The sequence below is a fragment of the Pongo pygmaeus genome, chromosome 6, assembly GCF_028885625.2.
Source record: "Pongo pygmaeus isolate AG05252 chromosome 6, NHGRI_mPonPyg2-v2.0_pri, whole genome shotgun sequence".
Classification (NCBI taxonomy): Eukaryota; Metazoa; Chordata; class Mammalia; order Primates; family Hominidae; genus Pongo; species Pongo pygmaeus.
This window is the reverse complement of record NC_072379.2, coordinates 99865388-99889280: the sequence shown is the minus strand read 5'-3', so window position 1 is coordinate 99889280 and position 23893 is coordinate 99865388. Positions and strand designations below refer to the sequence as shown.

General features: G+C 38.6%; 1 protein-coding gene across 4 annotated transcripts in view; it reads right to left on the bottom strand.

The window, feature by feature from the left end:
* Positions 1-23893, bottom strand: part of MAGI2 (membrane associated guanylate kinase, WW and PDZ domain containing 2) — a 1485052-nt gene that overhangs the window by 274071 nt on the left and 1187088 nt on the right. The window lies entirely within an intron of this gene.

Sequence of the window (23893 nt, the reverse complement as noted above, 5' to 3'; positions counted from 1 at the left end):
CCCTAGGCAAATGTTGTTTTAAGAACCAGTTTCTAGTTATTTTTTGACATTTTAAATATGAAAAATAGCCAATTCTGTTTAAAAATAGAGAACTATGCAGTTTAATTAAGTTGCTATCCAATCTCAGCTGTTCCTGAGGACTTTTGGCAAATACACTTTTATTCATGTGTCCACTCCTCTCTGCTTCACCTACCCTAATTGGTGTTTGGGCTGAGGAAAGGGGAGGTTTTTTTTTGTTTGTTTTTGTTTTTTTAAATAAGAATCCTTCATTTCCAGTCTGAAGAAGCTGATCACGCTGATTTGGCCAGAAGTCAATGTAATGTATTTATCAGTATCTAGCTGAACTTTTGAAGTGGTGCATTCCCTTTATATATTCTAGTGGATTCAGCATGATTTCCAGGCAAAAAGGAATAATAAAGTTCACTGAGCTGTAAGGTAGTCACCAGCTCAGGACATGAATTCTAATTTGACTCCAGGTGTGGTTTTGTCTTCAGTGGAGAAACTTGACTCTCTGTCATCAAAATGGGAGCAGAATCAGCCACTAGTGTGTCCCATTAACAAAGGGACCCTGATTATATGGTAGGAGAATCTTCCTCCCTCCCCCCAAACACTGTTATGTTTGAGCTAATGACCAAGAATTTCTCTGGGCAAAATCATGTTTTGAATTTCATTCCAGAAATAAGTACAGAAAATACATGCTAAAAATAAAATGGTTTACAATTTTAAAAAACACACTTTACAGTTTAAATTAGAATTAACATGGGCAGCAGCTGAAGGATAAATAAGGGCTGGTCAACTGGCCATGGACACTCTGAATGGTTTAACAGCTGTGAGTAACTTTGACAACTTAGGAGACAGCTTTTATGAGCCAGGGCAAAACGAACTCACTGAAACCACTGTTTCTAGTACACGGATTCACACACAGAGATGCTTAGCAAAACTTGCACTCCAACAAATACCAAAACCTCCCACATGAGAAAGTGTTAGCAGCAGGGCAGACAATCTAGGTTACGCATCCAAAAAAAATCTTAATCCATTTTTAGAACTCCTTTGTATTCTTAGATTTTTGGTAAAATAGTTACATAATTATGGTGAATTATTTTACCTCTCTCAGTCTCCAATAAATGAACAAAACAATTTTTTGAATGCTTCCTATTTGTGAGTAATTTTGCTAGTCATTTTGCTGGTGCTGGGAATAATAAAAATAGATGATGCTTATTTTATCCTTGTTATGTGCCAGGCTAGGTGCCAGGCATTGTGTGAAACCCTTAATACAAATTATCTGATGTAACCCTCACAGGAATCCTACGGTCATAAGACTGTTGTTAATATCCTAGTTTGGGAAATGGGGAAACTAAAGCCTGAAAGGTTAGTAACTTGCCCACGGTCACCAGAGTTTGGACTCCTAACCATTACCTTTAACTGCCTCTCTCTGCTCTAAGCTCAGCAGTGTTTCTTAAAGTTGAATGAGCTTATGAGATACCTGGGATCTTGTTACAGTGCGTTTTCTGATCAGGACATCTGCATGGGGTCCAAGATTCTGCATATCTTGACAAGTTTTCAGGTGATGCCAATGCTGCTGGTTCATGGATCACAGTGTGAATAACAGGGCTCTAGACCTGCAGTTCACACTTGAGTTGGCATATTAGAAATATCAGGGCAGCTTTTAAAAACTTCTTTGTCCAGGTTCCATCCCATGTCACTTAAAATCTCTGGGACTGGAATGGAGGCATGAAAATATATTTTAAAGATCTCTAAATAATCCTTATGTATCATGCTCTAGAAATCAATTTAGTAGCTCAAGAATCAGTGTTAAAAATTAGAATAAAGTGCACTGCATTAGTAAGCAATATTACTCTTTGAAATGTTTTAATATCCATTGTGTGTGTGTGCACTAAATTTACGGTGTAAAATGTATTCCTTATTGTAGGTCAAGGTAAAAAAAAATTTGAAAGCTCCTTTCAATACTAAATTTGTTTCCTCTCTTTCTCCCTCCCTCTCTCTATTCCTCCTCCCTACCCCCATATTTTGTCTTATTCTTAAGAGGATTTAAGAGACATTACAAATATCCACACTTTTAAAAGATATTTTTCTTGTCTGTAAGAAGCTCATCATCTGCTAGGGGAGCTGAATATTTTACAATACAAAGGAGTAGTGTTTGTTATACAAAATATATAAAATATTTTAGGAACCCAGATAAACAAGGAATATGGTGATTTACTATTTAGGGGATTCAATGAAGGTGTCATAGAGGAATTGATAGGTGACTTTTGTTTTGAGTAGGAATTGGCAAGTTAAAGGGGAGGGTAACAAATTCCAGCAAGAGGCATTCCTTCTGCCTCGTGCAAAGGCAAGGCATGGTCTAGGTTTTACTTGCAGTATTATGATAAACTTGGAGATGAGGACAATCATGAGAGTTGAGGACAATCATGAGAGTCTGCTGAGGTGAAGGGCTGTGGGGGCGTGTCTGGGGAAGGTACTGGAAAGCTATACACTAGAATGGTCAAGGAGAAAGAGAGAAGCTGCAGCTCAAAGCTGGAGAAGAAGCCCCAAGCATTGGTTCTGAAGGAGAGGAGGAAGACTTCGTAGTCTCAGAGAGAAATAAAATCAGGAACTGGTGGTGGGGATAACTATGAAATTGGTTAACATGAATGGTTTCTGATAAAGACCAGGCAGATGTGTTGATATCAGAGCTTGTGGATTTATACCCAAATAGACAAGTTTCATGAAAGGACAGCTGAGATGGTGAATGTAGCCGGATGGAATACTGCGACATAAGGCTGCACATGGTAAGTTGGGACTTTATAGTGGAAGACATTGTATTCCAGACTAAGGAATTATGTTTGTTTCTTTGTTTTATAATCTTCAGAGGGAATTACTCCCACTATGAGGGGAGTGGCATAATCATTTTTAAAAAGATAATTCTGGAGGTAAAGTTAGGGTTCAACTGGAACGTAAAATGACTATTGCCTTGATTAAGGTAACAGACAACGAGGTCCTGAACTAATCCAATGGCAGGGCTTAAGAAAGGAGAGAGATTTCTGAAGAGGGATTGTCAAGGTTTATTAAATGTGGAGTTCAGAGAGAAGGAGAAATTTTGAGAGCTAGTGTTAAGGTTCTAGCTCGGGAAATGGATAAACATACTATTAGCTCAGACTGTTAAGGTGTTTTTAAGGTGGAATGTCTGATATATAGTAGGAAATACTGGGTCCATTGGAGGAGGAGCATATTATGTAGACAATGAAGGAGGTGGAACAGACAATCTCTGTGACATGAGGTTGGTACTGTCAGATTGTCATTATGAAAGGATGTAGTTAAAACACAAATAAGTAGTATTAGCTTTCAAAAATCTGTATTCTTGAGTCATAAAGGAAATCTGTATAGATGACTACTGAATTAATCTTCAAAAGTCACCTGAATGATCTTTACCATTATATTTTCTAAGAATATAAGGAAGATGAATGTAAACTACAGCTGTATAATTTCTTCCTGTAATCATATTTTAGGCTAGAATAGTAATTTTGGTTTCATAGCAATCATTTAAAAGTGTTTTTCTTTTTTCCTACAGAGAATGTTGTTATATAAGAAGCTAACCTACTTTAAGTAGGAGTGGATATGACTACTCATTGACAATTATAATAGATTCAGCAGGAAAAAATCAGTTATCTTTTCTATTTTCACAATTTGGGGATTTGAGACTAGTTGTGTCAAACATCTTTCTATCAGGATATACTCTAGACTTAACAAAGGTACCCAAGTTATCATTTAGACAAGAGAAGAAGAAACGCCTATAAATACTATCATCCTCTTTTCCCTAAAATAAATGTGCAAGATAAATCCAAGTGCCTGGATTTTCAATGTGAGTATATTATTTCAAATGCATGAAATCACTAAATAAGCAGAAGAGAAAACATTTTTAGGCCTGTAAATCCAGCAGTGCTTTTGCTCATTTCATGGGATGAATAATTTTAATGGAATTCTTCTACCATGAGACAGGCAGATTTAATACATAAATTTAACATGACAATGTAATAATAGGCTACATGAAAAATAATATTTAAATAGTAAAATCATACCTCCTTCTAATCAGTTACTTGTATTTTCCCATTAAAACTCAATGTAAACAATATTAACAGTAATTCAGAATTAAAGTAATCATGTTCCGTTTAAGTTCTATTTGACATTACCTACATCTTTTTTCTGAATGCTTTCTCTTTCCCTAGGTTCCTTGTTTTAATTCTTCAGGAAATACGGTAAGGGCAGTTCAAAGATGCCCAAGTAGGAACAGCTCCAGTCTATAGCCCCCAGTGAGTGCAATGCAGAAGATGGATGATTTCTGCATTTCCAACTGAGCTTTGAAGAGTGTCGTGGTTCTCCCAGCATGGAGTCTGAGATCTGAGAATGGGCAGATTGCCTCCTCAAGTGGGTCCCTGACCCCCAAGTAGCCTAACTGGGAGGCACCTCCCAGTAGGGGCTGACTGACACCTCATGCAGCTGGGTGCCCCTCTGAGACAAAGCTTCCAGAGGAAGGATCAGGCAGCAACATCTGCCATTCTGCAATATTTACTGTTCTGCAGCCTCCGCTGGTGATACCCAGGCAAACAGGGGCTGGAGTGGACCTCCAGCAAACTCCCACAGACCTGCAGCTGAGGGTCCTGACTGTTAGAAGGAAAACTAACAAACAGAAAGGACATCCACACCAAAACCCCATCTGTACGTCACCAACATCAAAGACCAAAGGTAGATAAAACCACAAAGATGGGGAGAAAACAGAGCAGAAAAATGGAAAATTCTAAGAATCAGAGCGCCACTTCTCCTCCAAAGGAACGTAGCTCCTCACCAGCAAAGGAACAAAGCTGGACAGAGAATGACTTTGACGAGTTGGCAGAAGTAGGCTTCAGATGATCAGTAATAACAAACTTCTCCAAGCTAAAGAAGGATGTTCGAACCCATCGCAAAGAAGCTAAAACCTTGAAAAAAGATTAGACGAATGGCTAACTAGAATAAACAGCATAGAGAAGACCTTAAATGACCTGATGGAGCTGAAAACCATGGCATGAGAGCTATGTGATGTATGCACAAGCTTCAGTAGCTGATTCGATCAAGTGGAAGAAAGGGTATCAGTGACTGAAGATCAAATGAATGAAAAGAAGCGAGAAGAGAAGTTTAGAGAAAAAAGGAAAAAGAAACGAAGAAAGCCTCCAAGAAATATGGGACTATGTGAAAAGACCAAATCTACATCTGATTGGTGTACCTGAAGGGACAGGGAGAATAGAACCAAGTTGGAAAACACTCTTCAGGGTATTATCCAGGAGAACTTCCCCAACCTAGCAAGGCAGGCCAACATTCAAATTCAGGAAATACAGAGAACATACCACAAAGATACTCCTCACGAAGAGCAACACCAACACACATAATCATCAGATTCACCAAGGCTGAAATGAAGGAAAAAATGTTAAGAGCAGTCAGAGAGAAAGGTTGGGTTACCCACAAAAGGAAACCCATCAGACTAACAGCAGATCTCTCAGCAGAAACCCTACAAGCCGGAAGAGAGTAGGGGCCAATATTCAACACTCTTAAAGAACTTTAACCCAGAACTGCCTTACAAGAGCTCCTGAAGGAAGCCCTAAACATGGAAAGGAACAACCAGTACCAGCCACTGCAAAAACATGCCAAATTGTAAAGACCATCGACACTATGAAGAAACTGCATCAACAAACGGGCAAAATAACCAGCTAACATCATAATGACAGGATCAAATGCACACATAACAATATTAACCTTAAATGTAAACGAGCTAAATGCCCCAATTAAAAGACAGACTGGCAATTGGATAAAGAGTCAAGACCCATCAGTATGTTGTATTCAGGAGACCCATCTCACAGGCAGAGACACATGACACACATAGGCTCAAATTAAAGGGTTGGAGGAAGATCTACCAAGCAAATGGAAAACAAAAAACGCAGGGTTTTCAATCCTAGTTTCTGATAAAACAGACTTTAAACTAACAAAGATCAAAAGAGACAAAGAAGTGCATTACATAATAGTAAAGGGATCAATGCAACAAGAAGAGCTAACTGTCCTAAATATATATGCACCCAATACAGGAGCACCCAGATTCGTAAAGCAAGTTCTTGGAGACCTACAAAGAGAGTTAGACTCCCACACAATAATAATGGGAGACTTTAACACCCCACTGTCAACATTAGATCAATGAGACAGAAAGATAACAAGGATATCCAGGACTTGAACTCAGCTCTGCACCAAGCAGACCTAACAGACATCTACAGAACTCTCCACCCCAAATCAACAGAATATACATTCTTCTTAGCACCACATTGCACTTATTCCAAAATTGACCACACAGTTGGAAGTAAAGCACTCCTCAGCAAATGTAAAAGAACAGAAATTATAACAAACTGTCTCTCAGACCACAGTGCAATCAGAACTCAGGATTAAGAAACTCACTCAAAACCGCTCAACTACATGGAAACTGAACATCTACTGAATGACTACTGGGTACATAATGAAATGAAGGCAGAAATAAAGATGTTCTTTGAAACCAGCGAGAACAAAGACACAGCATACCAGAATCTCAGGGACACATTCAAAGCAGTGTGTAGAGGGAAATTTATAGCACTAAATGCCCACAAGAGAAAGCAGGAAAGATCTAAAATTGACACCCTAACATCACAATTAAAAGAACTAGAGAAGCAAGAGCAAACACATTCAAAAGCTAGCAGAAGGTAAAAAATAACTAAGATCACAGCAGAACTGAAGGAGATAGAGACAGAAAAAACCCTTCAAAGGATCAATGAATACAGGAGCTGGTTTTTTGAAAGGATCAACAAAATTGATAGACTGCTAGCAAGACTAATAAAGAAGAAAAGAGAGAAGAATCAAATAGATGTAATAAAAAATGACAAAGGAGATATCACCACCGATCGCACAGAAATACAAACTACCATCAGAGAATACTATAAACACCTCTGTGCAAATAAACTAGAAAATCTAGAAGAAATGGATAAATTCCTGGACACATATACTCCCCCAATACTAAACCAGGAAGAAGTTGAATCTCTGAATAGACGAATAACAGACTCTGAAATTGAGGCAATAATTAATAGCTTACCCACCAAAAAAAGTCCAGGACCATATGTATTTGCAGCTGAATTCTACCAGCAGTACAAAAAGGAGCTGGTACCATTCCTTCTGAAACTATTCCAATCAATAGAAAAAGAGGGAATCCTCCCTAACTCATTTTATGAGGCCAGCAGCATCCTGAAACCAAAACCTGGCAGAGATACAACCAAAAAAGAGAATTTTAGACCAATATTCCTGATGAACATTGCTGCAAAAATCCTCAATAAAATACTGGCAAACCAAATCCAGCAGCACATCAAAAAGCTTATCCACCACAATCAAGTTGGCTTCACACTGGGATGCAAGGCTGGTTCAACATATGCAAACCAATAAACGTAATCTATCATATCAACAGAGCCCAAGACAAAAACCACGATTATCTCAATAGATGCAGAAAAGGCCTGTGACAAAATTCAACAACACTTCATGCTAAAAACTCTCAATAAATTAGGTATTGATAGGATGTATCTCAAAACAATAAGAGCTATTTATGACAAACTCACGGCCAATATCATACTGAATGGGCAAAAACTGGAAGCATTCCCTTTGAAAATGGGCACAAGACAGGGATGCCCTCTCTCACCACTCCTATTCAACATAGTGTTGGAAGTTCTGGCCAGGGCAATCTCAGGCAGGAGAAAGAAATAAAGGGTATTCAATTAGGAAAAGAGGAAGTCAAATTGTCTCTGTTTGCAGATGACATGATTGTATATTTAGAAAACCCCATTGTCTCAGCCCAAAATCTCCTTAAGCTGATAGGCAACTTCAGCAAAGTCTCAGGATACAAAATCAATGTGCAAAAACCACAAGCATTCCTATACACCAATAACAGACAAACAGAGAGTCAAATCATGAGTGAACTTCCATTCACAATTGCTTCAAAGAGAATAAAATACCTAGGAATCCAACTTAGAAGGGATGTGAAGGACCTCTTCAAGGAGAACTAGAAACCACTGCTCAACGAAATAAAAGAGGACACAAACAAATGGAAGAACATTCTATGCTCATGGGTAGGAAGAATCAATATCGTGAAAATGGCCATACTGCCCAAGGTAATTTATAGATTCAATGCCATCCCCATCAAGCTACCAATGACTTTCTTCACAGAATGGGAAAAAACTATTTTAAAGTTCAGATGGAACCAAAAAAGAGCCCACATTGCCAAGACAATCCTAAGCCAAAAGAACAAAGCTGGAGGCATCACACTACCTGACTTCAAACTATTTTACAAGGCTACAGTAAACAAAACAGCATGGTACTGGTACCAAAACAGAGATATAGACCAATGGAACAGAACAGAGCCCCTGGAAATAATGCTACACATCTACAACCATCTGATCTTTGACAAACCTGGCAAAAACTAGCAATGGGGAAAGGATTCCCTATTTAATAAATGGTGTTGGGAAAACTGGCTAGCCATATGTAGAAAGCTGAAACTGGACCCCTTCCTTACACCTTATACAAAAATTAATTCAGGATGGATTAAAGACTTAAATGTTAGACCTAAAACCATAGAAACCGTAGAAGAAAACCTAGGCAATACCATTCAGGACATAGGCATGGGCAAAGACTTTATGACTAAAACACCAAAAGCAATGACAACAAAAGCCAAAATTGACAAATGAGATCTAATTAAACTGAAGAGCTTCTGCACAGCAAAAGAAACTACCATCAGAGTGAACAGGCAACCTACAGAATGGGAGAAAATTTTTATAGTCTACCCATCTGACAAAGGGCTAATATCTAGAATCTACAAAGAACTTAAACAAAGGAAACCCATCTCACATGCACAGACACACATAGGCTCAAAATAAAGGGATGGAGGAAGATCTACCAAGGAAATGAAAAACAAAAAAAGACAGGGGTTGCAATCCTAGTCTCTGATAAAACAGACTTTAAACCAACAAAGATCAAAAGAGACAAAGAAGGCCATTACGTAATGGTAAAGGGATCAATTCAACAAGAAGAGCTAACTGTCCTAAATATATATGCACCCAATACAGGAGCACCCAGATTCATAAAGCAAGTCCTTAGTGACCTACAAAGAGACTTAGACTCCCACACAATAATAATGGGAGACTTTCACACCCCACTGTCAACATTAGACAGATCAACGGGACAGAAAGTCAACAAGGATACGCAGGAATTGAACTCAGCTCTGCACCAAGCAGACCTAATAGACATCTACAGAACTCTCCACCCCAAATCAACAGAATATACATTTTTTTCAGCACCACACCACACCTATTACAAAATTGACCACATAGTTGGAAGTAAAGCACTCCTCAGCAAATGTAAAAGAACAGAAATTATAACAAACTATCTCTCAGACCACAGTGCAATCAAACTAGAACTCCGGATTAAGAAACTCACTCAAAACCACTCTACTACATGGAAACTGAAAAACTTGCTCCTGAATGACTACTGGGTACATAACGAAATGAAGGCAGAAATAAAGATGTTCTTTGAAACCAGCGAGAACAAAGACACAACATAACAGAATCTCTAGGACACATTCAAATCAGTGTGTAGAGGAAAATTTATAGCACTAAATGCCCACAAGAGAAAGCAGGAAAGATCTAAAACTGACACCCTAACTTCACAATTGAAAGAACTAGAAAAGCAAGAGCAAACACATTCAAAAGCTAGCAGAAGGCAAGAAATAACTAAAATCAGAGCAGAACTGAAGGAAATAGAGACAGAAAAAACCCTTCAAAAAATTAATGAATCCAGGAGCTGGTTTTTTGAAAGGATCAACAAAATTGATAGACTGCTAGCAAGACTAATAAAGAAGAAAAGAGAGAAGAATCAAATAGATGCAATAAAAAATGATAAAGGGGATATCACCACCAATCCCACAGAAATACAAACTACCATCAGAGAATACTACAAACACCTCTATGCAAATAAACTAGAAAATCTAGAAGAAATGGATAAATTCCTCGACACATACACCCTCCCAAGACTAAACCAGGAAGAAGTTGAATCTCTGAATAGGCCAATAACAGGCTCTGAAATTGTGGCAATAATCAATAGCTTACCAACCAAAAAAAGTCCAGGACCAGATGGATTCACAGCTGAATTCTACCAGAGGTATAAGGAGGAGCTGGAACCATTCCTTCTGAAACTATTCCAATCAATAGAAAAAGAGGGAATCCTCCCTAACTCATTTTATGAGGCCAGCATCATCCTGATACCAAAGCCAGGCAGAGACACAACCAAAAAAGAGAATTTTAGACCAATATCCTTGATGAACATTGATGCAAAAATCCTCAATAAAATACTGGCAAACCAAATCCAGCAGTACATCAAAAAGCTTATCCACCATGATCAAGTGGGCTTCATCCCTGGGATGCAAGACTGGTTCAACATATGCAAATCAATAAATGTAATCCAGCATATAAACAGAACCAAAGACAAAAACCACATGATTATCTCAATAGATGCAGAAAAGACCTTTGACAAAATTCAACAACCCTTCATGCTAAAAACTCTCAATAAATTAGGTATTGATGGGACGTATCTCAAAATAATAAGAGCTATCTATGGCAAACCCACAGCCAATATCATACTGAATGGGCAAAAACTGGAAGCATTCCCTTTGAAAACTGGCACAAGACAGGGATGCCCTCTCTCACCACTCCTATTCAACATAGTGTTGGAAGTTCTGGCCAGGGCAATTAGGCAGGAGAAGGAAATAAAGGGTATTCAATTAGGAAAAGAGGAAGTCAAATTGTCCCTGTTTGCAGATGACATGATTGTATATTTAGAAAACCCCATTGTCTCAGCCCAAAATCTCCTTAAGCTGATAAGCAACTTCAGCAAAGTCTCAGGATACAAAATCAATGTGCAAAAATCACAAGCATTCTTATACACCAATAACAGACAGAGAGTCAAATCATGAGTGAACTCCCATTCACAATTGCTTCAAAGAGAATAAAGTACCTAGGAATCCAACTTAGAAGGGATGTGAAGGACCTCTTCAAGGAGAACTAGAAACCACTGCTCAATGAAATAAAAGATGATACAAACAAATGGAAGAACATTCCATGCTCATGGGTAGGAAGAATCAATATCGTGAAAATGGCCATACTGCCCAAGGTAATTTATAGATTCAATGCCATCCCCATCAAGCTACCAATGACTTTCTTCACAGAATTGGAAAAAACTACTTTAAAGTTCATATGGAACCAAAAATGAGCCCGCATCACCAAGTCAATCCTAAGCCAAAAGAACAAAGCTGGAGGCATCACGCTACCTGATTTCAAACTATACTACAAGGCTACAGTAACCAAAACAGCATGGTACTGGCACCAAAACAGAGATATAGATCAATGGAACAGAACAGAGCCCTCAGAAATAATGCCGCCTATCTACAACCATCTGATCTTTGACAAACCTGAGAAAAACAAGCAATGGGGAAAGGATTCCCTATTTAATAAATGTTGCTGGGAAAACTGGCTAGCCATATGTAGAAAGCTGAAACTGGATCCCTTCCTTACACCTTATACAAAAATTAATTCAAGATGGATTGAAGACTTACATGTTAGACCTAAAACCATAGAAACCCTAGAAGAAAACCTAGGCAATACCATTCAGGACATAGGCATGGGCAAGGACTTCATGTCTAAAACACCAAAAAGCAATGGCAACAAAAGCCAAAATTGACAAATGGGATCTAATTAAGCTAAAGAGCTTCTGCACAGCAAAAGAAACTACCATCAGAGTGAACAGGCAACCTACAAAATGGGAGAACATTTTCGCAACCTACTCATCTGACAAAGGGCTAATATCCAGAATCTACAATGAACTCAAACAAATTTACAAGAAAAAAACAAACAACCCCATCAAAAAGTGGGCAAAGGACATGAACAGACACTTCTCAAAAGAAGACATTTATGCGGCCAAAAAACACATGAAAAAATGCTCATCATCACTGGCCATCAGAGAAATGCAAATCAAAACCACAATGAGATACCATCTCACACCAGTTAGAATGGCGGTGATTAAAAAGTCAGGAAACAACAGGTGCTGGAGACGATGTGGAGAAATAGGAACATTTTTACACTGTTGGTGGGACTGTAAACTAGTTCAACCATTGTGGAAGTCAGTGTGGCGATTCCTCAGGGATGTAGAACTAGAAATACCATTTGACCCAGCCATCCCATTACTGGGTATATACTCAAAGGATTATAAATCATGCTGCTATAAAGACACATGCACACGTATGTTTATTGTGGCACTATTCACAATAGCAAAGACTTGGAACCAACCCAAATGTCCAACAACAATAGACTGAATTAAGAAAATGTGGCACATATACACCATGGAATACTATGCAGCCATAAAAAATGATGAGTTCATGTCCTTTGTAGGGACATGGATGAAACTGGAAACCATAATTCTCAGCAAACTATCACAAGGACAAAAAAACCAAACACCACACGTTCTCACTCATAGGTGGGAATTGAACAATGAGAACACATGGACACAGGAAGGGGAACAGCACACTCGGGGGACTGTTGTAGGGTGGGTGGAGGGGGAAGGGATAACATTTGGAGATATACCTAATGCTAAATGACCAGTTAATGGGTGCAGCACACCAACATGGCACATGTATACATATGTAACAAACCTGCACATTGTGCACATGTACCCTAAAACTTAAAGTATAATAATAATAAAATAAAAATAAAAAATCAAACCACCCCATCGAAAAATGGGCAAAGGTTGTGAACAGACACTTCTCAAGACATTTATGCAGCCAGCAGACACATGAAAAAATGCTCATCATTACTGGCCATCAGAGAAATGCAAATCAAAACCACAATGAGATACCATCTCACACCAGTTAGAATGGTGATCATTAAAAAGTCAGGAAACAACAGGTGCTGGAGAGGATGTGGAGAAATAGGAACACTTTTACACTGTTGGTGGGACTGTAAGCTAGTTCAACCATTGTGGAAGTCAGTGTGGCGATTCCTCAGGGATCTAGACCTAGAAATACCATTTGACCCAGCCATCCCATTACTGGGTATATACCCAAAGGATTATAAGTCATGCTGCTATAAAGACACATGCACATGTATGTTTACTGCGGCACTATTCACAATAGCAAAGACTTGGAACCAACCCAAATGCCCATCAATGATAGACTGGATTAAGAAAATGTGGCACATATACACCATGGAATACTATGCAGCTATAAAAAAGGATGAGTTCATGTCCTTTGTAGGGACATGGATGAAGCTGGAAACCATCACTCTGAGCAAACTATCGCAAGGACAGAAAGTCAAACACCACATGTTCTCACTCCTAGGTGGTAACTGAACAATGAGAACACTTGGACATAGGGTGGGGAACGTCACACACCAAGGCCTGTCATGGTGTTGGGGGAGGGATAGCATCAGGAGATACACTTAATGACGAGTTAATAGGTCCAGCACACCAACATGGCACATGTATAGAAGTGTAACAAACCTGCGCATTGTGCACATGTACCCTAGAACTTAAAGTATAATAAAAAATATATAATTCTTCAGGAAATACTTGCCATTTTCTTTAGTGCTTTGTAAATATTTCAGTATCATTTTTTCACATTTTAATTTTTTAGCACTGTTTTTTCCCAATTAGACTGTGAACTTCCAGGGAGGGAGATACTGTGCCATTATTGTTGAATTAACCAAGAGGCTAAGAATGGCACATTGGATGTAAAATTTTAGGAGAAATAATCTGATTTTTAGTGTATTCCAAAATAGGGAGTATTAAAATAGTCGTAAAAGGGAAAACAAGAACTTTGTTGGGTGTTCTCATCCTAGTTGCATTATTTAGTGTAGTTTCTATTTTGATTTCCATATCGAGGCCATTACCTTTTTAATACTTTGGAACTCTAAAGGTCTTAACTCTGTTCTGTGTTTCTTTTTCATTTTTGTATGAGAGTCTAGCACTGTAGGGGACGGATAATGTTTGCTGGATAAATAAACTTACCATTTGGAAAAGTTTTCTGCCTAAGGCAGATCTTAGGACATGTTTGGAAACACTTAGCAAATAGAGTCTCTCTTCTTTTAACTTACTAGTAGTGCACTATCTTGCCTCAGTGACATCTATCAGCCAATTCACCAACCAAGCAGTCAACCAACCGATCAACAAGTATTTACTGAGCCTTTGCTATGTACTCAGTACTACGCTAAGTACGATGATGGGCACAATACACGGTTTCATCATTAGGAACTTACAGCCTTGATTTTATGGTGGTTACACTTCTAAGGCTGAATTGCATTTAATAAAATTTTGGTACAATAGTTATTGAAACTAACTGGATATTTTGTTCCAAATACTGCTCTATAATAAACAAGGTATTAGAATAATATTGCTGCATGATATGTTATCATTTTCAGTTATTCTAACTCATCAGAACAGAACATACTATTTTTAAAGATAAGGCGCCATTATTTTATCTATGTTGAATATCATTTATTTGATAATGGCAAAATAATGAGCCTCATCTTACCTTATCTTTGTACCTATCCCGTTTAACCTGTCTATGACTTTTAGTTTTTTGTGCAGTACCTTTAATATTTACATAGGTATAACTGACTATAACGTAGTAATGGTTCAGGGATGGTATCCATGCTGCTGGCTTAGAGAAAGTAAGTGAGTCCCTGAAAGATCACATTGACAAATGAGGCTTTGTTTTCTTTTCAGCTGCTTCCACCTTGTATCTATATGTTGTGGTCTACTTTAGCTATAACCAGAAGATAGACTATGTGAATAAATCCATCTCTGTGCCTCTATTTTTCTCTTAGACTAACAGGAGAATAAACCATAAATTTGTGCATCCGAATGCTCATCCACTGAAGGAAAGATAGCCTCCTAACCTCTATTCAGTTTAAAAGAATCTCACATGACCTCTGAGGGTGTGAAATCTTATTCAGTGTCCTCGGTATCATCGCACATATATGATTACTATCTTCCTTGAGGAATTTCTTCACTTGGTTTCCAGAATACAGAATTCTCCTAGTTCCTATCACAATGACTGTTCAGTGTGAGCAACTACACTAGCAATTGCTAGTCCCTTGTTCTGTGCCCTTTCATCTTCTCTCTTTATACTTACTTAGTTCATAGATAATCTCACCCCATCCCATGGATTTCAATGTCATCTGTATGTCAGTAGCCCTCCCCTAAATAAGTATCTGCAGGCACAATGTCTCCTGTAAACTTCAGGCTCAGCTACTCAACACTAGAATATCCACAGTCATCTCAAACTGAACGTGTATAAAACTGCTTCTCTGTGAGTCTTTTCCATCTCAGAAATTGGTACCATTATTCAGGACAAAAATTTTACAGCCGTCTTTGATTTCTCCCTCTTCCTCCTCCAGTAATTCAAAAAATCTACCAGCCAATCCTGTCATGGCTACCTCCAAAATATGTATTTACTCTATGTCTCACCTTTGCCATTGCTATTACCCTAGTTTCAGCTATAACTCTCCCTTTCTTTGGCTACTCTAATAGCTTCCTAACTGGTTGTCCTGCTTCTCCTCTTGCCCCTGAGAGTCCATTTTCAATCAGAGTATTACAAACCAGAGTAACGTTTTAAAAATCCAAGTTTCATTATTTTATTCCTCTGCTAAATGATTACTCATCATGTTTAGAATGAAAGCCAGAAGAAGCCTTACTGTGGTCTATGAGGTCCTACATAAACAGAGGCAATCATCTCTCTAATCTCACCCTAATTCATGTCCCCTAACCATCTTGTTGCTGTCGGGCCAAGCAAAGCATATCCTGAGGCCTCTGGAGTTTCTGTTCCCTCTGCCTAGTATGCCCTTTCCTCATACCTTTTAGCTCTCTGATCAAATGCCCTGCCCTCACAGACATTTGTTGACTATTCTATTCACTTATTCTGGTTTTTCTTCCTAGCACTTCTGACATAATATCCAGGAGGGATTTATTTATTTGCATTCTCTCTCTCCCACTAAAATATTCCAAGATGCTGGGGCTTCATTTACTATGGTATGCCTTGTACCCAGAGAGTTTGGTACATATAGATAAATTTTTTTTTGGTGAATAAACTCAGTAGAATATAGAAGCATTTATCAGCTCAGTCCCTTTTCTCCGCAGCATCCTTCTCCAAAATTGAGTAACTTCTAGTGGTTTTGGAAATGCTTGCTTAAGCATCAGAGGGAACCTTATACTTGCAAATAAATGCATGCTATTTGCTGAATGAATATTTAGCTTTGGAAATGAGCCAATACAGGAATTGATGCCAAACAATCCTGAACAGCTCAGTCAGCGTGGGAAGGGCTCACCTGGCAAAGCCCAGTTAGGTACGTTTACACAAGGAGTGCTTTTTTACACAGGGCAGTTGAGGAGAAGTAGTGTGCTATAGCTCCCTATAGTTAAAAGCACAAAACACTATGAAACTAGGGCTACTTCCTTAATCTCTCTAAGCCTTTGTTTCCTCAACCATTAAAAAGGGCTTACAGCAAATTTCTGATGCAGAAGAATTACAAATAATTTATGTAGCTATGTAAGGTGGTGGAGTATAACTCTACGCTGTGAGACTGTAGGCTGCACAAAGTGACTTCCTTCCAAAGAGTACCAAAGGGAAAGGGAGGACAAAGAGCAACTTTATGGTAGATAAACCTGACAAACACTACACTAGCCAGGTGACACAGATTAACGTTAACAAGCACTGTCATGTTGATAGCATATACTTTGGATATGATGTGATGAGAATGCCATTTTACATCTGTGGTCTTCCTCACAAAATTCAATAGTCCCAGTATAATCATGAGCAAAACATCAGACAAATCTCAAATTGAGGAGCATTCTACAAAATTCCTCAACAGTACTCATGAGAATTGTCAAGGTCATCAAAAATAAGAAAAGTCTAAAAGACTGTCATGGCCATGAGGAGTCTAAGGAGACACGACAACTAAATGTAATGTGGTATCCTGGATGGGACCCTGGGACAGAAAAAGAACATTAAGTAAAAATGAAGGAAATCTTAATATAGACATTAGTTAATAATACATCATTATTGGTTCATTAAGGGTAACAAATATACTAACGTAAGATGTTAAGAAGACAAATTGGGTGTTGGGTATATGGGAGCTTTCTGTACTGTCGTCTTCACAATTTTTCTATAAATCTAAAACTGGTATTGTTTTTTTGAGACAGAAACTCTGTCCCCCAGCATGAAATGCAATGGTGTGATCTCGGCTCACTGCAACCTATGCCTTCTGGGTTCAAGCAACTCTTGTGCCTCAGCCTCCCGAATAGCTGGGATTACAGGAACTGCCACCACCCTTGGCTAATTTTTGTATTTTTCAGTATAGACGGGGTCTCGCCATGTTGCCCAGGCTGGGTCTCAAACCCCTGAGCTCAAGGGATCCACTCACCTTGGCCTCCCAAAGTGTTGGGATTACAGGCATGAGCCACCACACCTGGACTAAAACTTTTTTTACTTTTTTAATTTTTTTGAGATGGAGTCTCGCTCTGTTGCCCAGGCTGGAGTGCAGTGGTGCAATCTCAGCTCACTGCAACCTCCACCTCCCAGGTTCAAACAAACAATTCTCCTGTCTCAGCCTCCCAAGCAGCTGGGACCACAGGCGCACACCACCATGCCCAGCTAATTTTTGTACTTTTTAGTACAGACGGGGTTTCTCTGTGTTGGTCAGGCTGGTCTTGAAACTCCTGACCTCAGGAGATCCACCCATCTCGGCCTCCCAAAGTGCTGGGATTACAGGCGTGAGCTACCGTGCCTGGCTATAATGGTTTTAAAATAAAAAGTTAATTTTTAAAAAGGTTTATTGGGAAGGTCAAAGTAAAATAACGTATGGCAAATTCTGAATCCTACCACATCTTAAAACTATTTTTTACTGGTTGCTAACTTGAAGAATGAGTCATATTTCAAATTTGTCACAGATAGAAAATTTAAGCAGTGCTCATTACATGAAATATGCTATTCATCATAGTAACAATGTTGCTATCTAGCAGGAAGGGTATGGCTAAATGAGATAGAAAATACCACACAATCATTAAAACTTTTAATGGCTGTAAACATTATAGGACAACATGAAAAATGCTTATGATATAATGCTTAGTTTAAAGTAGATACAAAATTACAAGCACAGTATGATTATGGCAATTACAAAATAATTGGAAAGAAGTACATAAAAATGCTACAGGGAATATGCCAGTGGGTGTGTTATATATGGGTGATTTTTTTGGGGTTAGCCACTATTCTGTTTTCCAACTTTTAAGTTTAGGGGTACATGTACAAGATGTACAGGTTTGTGACATAGGTAAACGTGTGCCATGGTGGTTTGCTGCACAGGTCATTCCATCACCCAGGTATTAAGCCCAGTATCCACTAGCTATTCTTCCTGATTCTCTCCCTCCTCTCAACCCCCGCCCTCCGACAGAAACAGACCCCAGTGTGTGTTGGATTCATCTTATTCTTTTTGTTTTCTTCTTTTGTGGGTATTGTATTTAAAATGGCAAAAATTAATACAATTAAGAAGTATATAAAAACATCAATCAAAAAAGTATGGAAACTGCATTTCAGCATACTAATCACGAAACGAGTAAAATTTTTCTTTTTCATCATGGAATCTTTGGGGTTCTGGATGAAATTCAAGGGGTTTGTGAACTTGGATGAGAAAAAATTACATCTTGATTTTCAGTGAATTCTAACAAATATTTGCCACTAACAACAGTAGTATAAGCAGAACCTGTGACTTTGTTATCCACAAAAATCACAGATATTTTTATATTATAGTTCTTGCAGATATCTCAAAGTAACTTTTATGTTAATTACTATATTACAACAGCTATTACACTTGCTGCTGGGTCTTAGCATTTAATAATTTAATGAAGCATCAAAAATGTTACTATATCACAAATTTGTGTTTTAAAAATATTTGGTTAACTACATATCAATATAATTGTTTTTCTATGTAATCCTCTGATTTTATGCATTTAAAAGCTTTATTCTGAGAAGGGGCAACAGGCTTCACCAGACTGCCAAAGACAATCATGACTGAAACAGTTTAGGATCGCTGATTGAAAGAAGGCTGAAAGCACCACCATAAACAATGTGAAATTTCATTTTGCACTTACCCGTGAATTTTCATATAAGTAAAACAGCTTAGTGGACATCCTCAAGAGCCCACGGTGGCAATAGGTAATTAATATCAAGCCCATTCACAGGTAGAAATCAATACCGATTAAAGACACCCAAAATGGGGAAGAAAGTTGATATGCATAAGTTAATTTCTCTACTTTCTAAATTAAAAATGTGGTGCTTAATGAGCTGTGACTTAGTGTCAAGGAAAGAACTTATTCCCCAGGGAACATGGCAGAACTATTTTACATGGAAATGCTCTAAATCTGAGTGCTACTACATTATAAACATTCTATGTTGCTATGTATTTGCAGGGTTTCTTTACTAAAAATGTGTCTAAAGTTCCTTGGAAAGGAATAACAAAATTTGACTTCCTGCTTTTTGAGTAGGCTTTCACGTGATCTCAATTAGGAGGCGTGCTTATTACAAATGATCAAAGATGATGGTAGCCAAAACATATTGAGTCTGGCACTGTACTAAGCACTTTGTGTGTATTAATTATCACAGTAACCCTGTAATGTAGGAATTAATGTTAAATCCATTTTAAGATGAACAATGTGAGGTGTAAGACATTATACAATGAGTGATGGAACTAGGGGTCAAACCCAATCACTGTCATTCCAGGGACCAAGCATTTAATGACCATGTCATGCTTCCATGGGTGCTAATTTAGAACAAACATCCCCAGACTAAGGAATCATTTTGGCTTCTACAGCTTTAAGATGCCAGACATAAAAGCACTACATGAGAAAAATCTGGAGCTAGTGACCCGGAGTCAGAAAAGAAGCCAACGCAAGAAATATAAAACTTTCAAGAAAGATCAGTAAATTTCAGAAAAAACACCCTTCCATATCACAGTTACATCCCCAACGAAATGTCTCTGACACAAACGCTGTTAAGACACTTGGAGTACCAAACATGTTCCCCAGAGGAACAACGTGCTGTGAATCCATCAAGTATTTGGTGGAACCAGGCGTGCGAGACTCAGGAGACACAAGAACCACTTAAAGACTTACAGTTTACAATGATTTCTCTAATGCTTTCCCTTTGGAATGCAGGAAATTTCTGCCCCAGACATAACTTGAAATGATTCACATGAAACATATCCTTCACACTTCAGTTTGGTTTTTGTTTGTCTCTTTGTTTCCTATTCATTCTCATATTTGACTGATGATTGGAAACTTTTTTTTTGTTTTGTCCTCTGAAGTCTTAGGCTATCTTCCTGGCATTTGCATCCAATACCAATCTCAGCAGCTTTGTACTACATTCAAAAATTGCAACTCATTTTCCTATGCTTATGCATATAGAGTATGTGCCTAAGATCAGGGGTTCCAGAGCCACATTATGTGAATTCCAATCCTGGCCTCATTGTTTTCAGGCTGAGTGACTTTGAGTAAGTTATTCAAACCTCTTGTTCCTCAGCCTCCCAATCTATAAAATGGGGGTGATAACAGCATGCCTATTGAAAGGGTTATCATGAGGACTAAATGATCTAATGCATGTAGAGCCCTGAGCACATTGTTTGGCACATAGAGTGCTAGCCAAATGTTAGTGATTATTACATTTACTAGACTGTAAGCCCCATCACGGAGAACATTTATATTTTGATGATTATTGTATTTATAGCATAAAATTAGTGCCTGAAACAAAGTAGATGCTCAATAAGTTATTGAATTACATTAAATATTAAATGACTCAGCTATTTCTTCCTATTTGTACCATTTCAAATTCCTTTCACATTCTTATTCAGTCATATGCCAAACTCAGACTATGGAAAAGTTCCATATAAATGCCTTGGTCCCATCTTTACAATAGAAAAAAAAATTCAAAGGGCAGTTTTTAATGCTTAATTTCATCCCCAAACATCTAGGGAATATAACGTGGTCACCAGGTCTCTCAGTGTGGTGAATATTTCAAATTTTGATGTCAATCTGGTGGCCAGGTGACCTAAAACATACTTTATACAGAACAGGTCCCATCTGAGATCAAGTTGTTGTTGAAATATGACCTTTAATTTCACTCTCTGCTTTCTCTATTCTGCTTCTGTGTTTCACAAACCACCTGGTTTACTTTATTACAAACGAATATAAACAGCTTCATCTGGGATCTTATGGCTGCCATCCATCCATCCATCCATCCATCCATCCATCCATCCATCCGCTCCCATTTATTGAGTGCCTAATACATTTCAGGCACTGCCCCTGGTGCTGAGGCCCTAGACATGAAAGGCAAAAGGCTCTTTAAGGAACTCAGTGATATCGAATAGGCATTTATAATTTTATCGTCTCTAAAACTCTTAATTCCTACTCCCCCATTCCCCACCAAGCTATTCCTTTCATAGTCTTCCCCAATTCAGATGATGGCAACATCATTATACAGTTGTTCTGCCTTAAATTCTTACTTTCCCCTGTGAAATCTCCCTCTTAGCACATCCATCTATTCCTTCAGGAACCAAGTGGGATATAAACAGGTAAAGAGGCAATCCTAAGTATGTGATGGAAGGTATGGCAAGACAGAAACAACCCTAACTGAAAACAGGAGGCAGGGAGGGGAAAGATTTATTGGCAGAAGTGATGTTTGAACTGAGTTTTGAAGAATGAATAGGGCTTGGCCTTGCTAAAGAGCTCCCCATGGCCAAGAATGGTGGCTCATGCCTGTAATCCCACCACTTTGGGAGGCCGAGGGGGGTGGATCATCTGAGGTCCAGCCTGGCCAACATGGTGAAACTCCGTCTCTACTAAAAATACAATAAATCAGCCGGGCATGGTGGCAGGTGTCTGTAATCCCAGCTACTCAGGAGGTTGAGACAGGAGAATCTCTTGAACCTGGGAGGTGGAGGTTGCAGTGAGCCAAGATTGCACCATTGTATTCCAGCCTGGGCAACAAGAGCGAAACTGTCTCAAAAAAAAAAAAAAAAAAATCTCCCTCCTCCTCCTGAATCATCTGGATATCTTTAAAGCACCAGAAACTTACCATGCTCAAAATAATAGTTATCATCATCTCTCTGCATGCTCCCTCCCACCCCACATTTTTATAGTTCCAAATGAAAGAGTTGGAACTGTCTTTAACAACCTTATTCTCCAAATCTAATCACTTGCAAAGCACTGTTCAGTCAGCATCCTCTCCTATTACTTTTAGTCTTCATTCACTTTCCTTTTTCAAGCCCAACTTAGATTTTCAATCTTAACTCCCACAATTTTGCAGTCACTATATAAGTGCTTGGTAAATGGGAAAGCACTATGCAAATGTTAGGGGTTTATTCTAATTAACACTAATTCCCTCGGTGATCTCATCTACTCCTGTGGTTTTAAATACCATCTATACACTGATGAGTTCCAGACTTATATTTCTAGCTTTGACCTTTCCCTCACAATTCAGACTAAAAATCTCACTGCCTACTCACTATCTTCACTTAGATATTGAATAGGCATTTAAAATTTTATCATCTCCAAAACTCTTAATTCCTACTCCCCCACTCCCCACCAAGCTATTCCTTTCATAGTCTTCCTCAATTCAGTTGATGGCAGTGTCATTATACAGTTGTCCTGCCTTAAATTCTTACTTTCCTCCCTGAAATCTCCTTCTTAGCACATCCATCTATTCCATTGGCAAATCTTGTCAACTTTACCTTCAAAAACTATCCTGACTCTTACACTTTCATTGCTCTCATGCCAATCTAAAGTACTTGGACTATTGCCTTCCTTTCTGTTTCTGTTCTCCTGCAGTGCATCCTACAACTCCACAGGTTTCCAGCTCACTCAGAATAAAGACCACATCCTTAACAGGGCTCATGCTATCTTTCTGACATAATCTCCCATCACTCTCCTTAGCTGTTGCCACTCCAGCCAAGGATGCTCCTACCTTTGCCCCTCCTGTTCTCTCTGCCTGGAAAGCTCTTTCCTCTGATAGTTGTGTGGCTTGCTCTTTCCTTTTGCTTAGGTTTTTATTCAGATGTTACCTGTTTAGAAAGACCTTTCCCAGTCTCCCTGGAAAAGAGCAACACATGATTTGCTTAATCACCTTAACCCTACTTTCATTTTTATCTTATTTCTTCATAGCACCAACATTTCTTGAATGTTCTAGGTACTGTCCTGATGCTGAGAATATAGCAGTAAACAAAATAGGCAAACATCCCTTTGTTTCATGGTGCTTACTTTCCACTTGAGAAAGAAACAATAAGCAAGCAAATTAAATAGCATGCCAGATGATAGTAGCTCCTATGGTGATAAATCCAAGCCAGGAAGGAGGATAAGACGTATTGGGGGAAGAGCAGTGGTTGCTCCTTTAATAATGAAACCTTCCCTGATAGGAGGCTATTTGAACAGAGATCTTAAGGAGTGAGGAAAGTGAGCCTTGTGAATATCTCAAAAAGTATTTCAGGTGGAGGGAACAAGTGCAAAGGCCTGTGGCAAGGTCATGTTTGATGGTTCCAAGAGCAGTCAGGAGACCAGTGTGCGTGGAATGGAGTAGCACTTCTATCACCTGCCATTATATTATAGATTGATTTGGTTTTTATTGCTGACCTCTTTACACCAGAATGTTGGCTGCTTAAGGGCAGTGTCTTTTTTTATTTATTTTGAAAACAACAACAACTTTATCCTGAGAATTCAGAACTGAGCCTTG